This window comes from Galeopterus variegatus, unplaced genomic scaffold (assembly GCF_000696425.1).
Source record: "Galeopterus variegatus unplaced genomic scaffold, G_variegatus-3.0.2 Scaffold107, whole genome shotgun sequence".
In the NCBI taxonomy this organism is placed as follows: Eukaryota; Metazoa; Chordata; class Mammalia; order Dermoptera; family Cynocephalidae; genus Galeopterus; species Galeopterus variegatus.
Genome location: NW_007726218.1, coordinates 937,041 through 940,642, shown reverse-complemented (window position 1 = coordinate 940,642; position 3,602 = coordinate 937,041).

The following is a 3,602-nucleotide window of genomic DNA, read 5'->3' as shown; positions in this document are numbered from 1 at the left end:
TCTGTCTGTGTTTGTTATTTTTGCTGACCTTCCCTCTCCCTTTTTGGGTACCCACAACTCGACTGGAGCTGGTCTCCAGCAGTATTTGAAACCACTGGCTCTGTAGTCTTGCTTTTTACCATTACAGAAGTACTTCTGAAACTTTAATGGACAGCTGACTCACCTGAGAATCTTGTTAAAATGCAGATTCAATTGAGTAGGCTGGGGTAGAGCCCAAGATTCCACATTTTTAATAAGCTCCCCAGTGAAACAAAGTCTGCTGGCCTGACAACAACACTTTCAGTAGCAAAACACTCTATCCACGGAGACTCTCCTCAAGTCTCTGCTGTCACAAATCAAGCAGACCCAGAAAGATTCTATGAGACCTCCTACACCTATCAAACTACTCTGCAAATTGGGAAGATACAACCTTGTCTATAACTTATTTACCATTACAAATTATAGTGAATACCATCCCTCCTGTCGAAAATACATGAATCCTAATCTCCTTTATGGTTTTGAGAACAGCATTCAGTGAGAAACAGATGAGAAGGCAGTGTTCATTCTGGATTTTGGCCACAGTATGAGCTCAAGGTAGAGTGTTGGAGAGAGGAGGAGCTCAGGCTTAGAGGCTCAGAGCAATCAAAAAGACACAGGTCTTCTTGAATTGCCCTCAGAAATGATATGAAAAGCATGGAAAGACAGGAGCTGTTCATATTTTTAAGGCACTATCTCAATGGCATCTTAAATGCTCTGGGTTGGAACCTGATTTATCATATGGTGGAGTCTGGTAAAAAAAAAATCTGGAAGAATTTCCTCACTATCCTTCAATATTTGGGGGTTTCTTTGACCATATAAACAATATTTTAGTTACCAAGGGCAATATCTCTAAAGATAGAAAATTTATAATAGGTATATATTAACACTTGCTAAAAATTTATGATAAAAATAAGCAACCCAGCAGAAAATGGATAAAGGGTATTGTATTAGTCCATTTCTGTTGCTTATAACAAAATACCTGAAACTGGGTAATTTATAAAAAATTAAATTTATTCCTTACAGTTTCAGAAGCTTGGAAGTCCGTCCAGGGAACACATCAGGCGAGGGCCTTTTTGGTGGGTGGGGAATATCTACAGTGACACAGGGTATTACACAGGGGAAATGGCTGAGCAAGAGAGGGAGCTAAGCTTCTTACTAGCTCTCCTTTTAAAGCCATCAGAACCATGCCCATTACTCCACAAATAGATTAATCCGTTCACAAGGGCATAGTCCTCACAATCTAATCACCTCTTCAAGGATCCACCTTTCAACTACCATAATAGGATTTCCCACCCTCTCAGCAGTCATGGGGGGATTAAGTTTCAATGAGCTTTGGAGGGACATTCAACATGCAGCAGATATAAATCCTAGTGAGGAAAGGCATTGGTATTTTGAAAAGAATTGCATTAAATCTGTAGATCACTTTACGTAGCATAGCCATTTTAACAATATTAATTCTTTCAATCCATGGACATGGAAAATCTTTCCATTTATTTGCATCCTCTTCAATTTCTTTCTTTAAAGTTTTATAGTTTTTATTGTAGACATATTTCACCTCCTTCATTAAGTTTATTCCTAGGATTTTCTTTTTTTTGGGTAGTTATTGCAAAAGGGATTACTTTCTTCATCCAGCCACAAAAAAAAGGTTGGGGGAGATTGTTTTCTTGAATTTATTTTTCACATAGCTTGCTATTAGTATATAGAAATGCTTCTAACTTTTGTATGTTGATTTTGCATCCTGCAACTTTACTGGACTTGTTTATTAGTCCTAACAGCTTAAAAGAAGTTTTTTTGATAGTATCTTTAAGGTTTTCTCTGTATAAGATCATATCATCTGCAAACAAGGACAGTTTGACTTCCTCCTTTCCAATTTGAATGCCTTTTATTCTTTTCTCTCATCTAATTTCTCTGGCTAGAGCAATATAGACCTCCAGTACTATATTGAATAGAAGTGGTGAAAGTGGGCACCCTTGTTTTGTTCTTGATCTAAGTGGAAAAGTTTTCAGCATTTCCACATTCGATATGATGTTACCTGTGTGTTTGTCATATATGGCCTTTATTGTACTGAGGTGAATACCTCTATACCTAGTTTGCTAAGAGTTCTTATCATGAAGGAGTCCTGAATTTCATCAAAAGCTTTTTCTGCATTAATTGGAATGATCATAGAGTTTTGGTCTTTCTGTTAATATGGTGTATCATATTTATTGATTTGCATATGTTAAACCATTCTTGAATCCCTGGGATAGATCCCACTTGGTCATAGCGAATGATCTTCTTAATGTACTGTTGAATTTGGTTTCCTAGTATCTTGTTTAGAATTTTTGCATCCATGTTCATCAGGGATATTGACTTGTAATTTTCATTTTTTGCTGTGTCCTTGTCTAGTTTTGGAATCAGAGTAATGCTGGCCTCATAAAATGAGATGGGAAGCATTTACCCCTCCTCAATTTTTTGAAATAAGCTGAAGTGAATTAGTATTAATTCTTCCGTAAAAGTTTGGTAGAATGCAGCGGTGAAGCCATCAAGTCCCAAGCTTCTTTTTAATGGAAGACTTTGTATTACTGATTCCATTTCCTCACTTGTTATTGGTCTGCTCAGAGTTCTTATTAGCTCATAGTTTAATCTTGGTAGATTGTATTTGTCTAGGAATTTGTCCATTTCTTCTATGTTATTGAATTTGTTGGCATATAGATGTTCATAATAGTCTTGTGATTCTTTGTATTTCTGTGGTAACAGTTGTAATGTCTTCTTTTTCATCTCTAATTTTATTTATTTGAGTCTACTCTCTTTTTCTTGGCTAGCTTAGCTAAATGTTGATCAATTATGTTTATCTTTTCAACTCCTAATTTTGCCAATATTTTCATTTTTTTTCAGTTTCTATTTAATTTATTTCTGCTCTGAGATATATTATTTCTTTCCTCCTGCAAATTTTGGGTTTAGCTGGCTGTTATTTTTCTAGTTCCTTTAGGTGCATCTTTAGGTTGTTTATTAGAAATATCTCTTCTTTTTTGGTATTGACATTAATTGCTATAAACTTTCCTTTTAAAAATGCTTTTGGCCCAGCCTGGCTGAGTGCACACGGACCAGAGAGATGCCCCCCCAGAGAGGCATGAGTCCCATGGAGACCACGTGCTCTGTAGCACCAGCACGTGACCTAGCAGGAAGGCCTCACCACAGCCAGACCCCATTCCCAGCCCGGCCAAGTGTGTGCTGACCAGAGAGGCACCTCCCCTGAGAGGCCCAAGACCCGAGGTGACCACGTGCTCAAGGTGCCAGCAGGTGGCAGAGCAGACACTCAGGCAGCCATGCCAAATTGGCAGCCCCAGCAGCATCCTAACCAGACAATAGTGTCAAACCAGTGGACCATGAAATCCCTTGTCACAATGACTAAACAGCAAAGGAAAGATACCAGAAATATGAAAAATCAAGAAAGTACACCACCAAAGGGTAATAACTCTCAAGATCTAGATCCTATAGAACAAGAAGCCCTTGAAATGTCTGACAAGGAATTTTGAGTGATAATTCTAAGGAAACTAAATGAGATACAAAAAAACTCAGCTAGACAACATGATGAAATGAGGAAA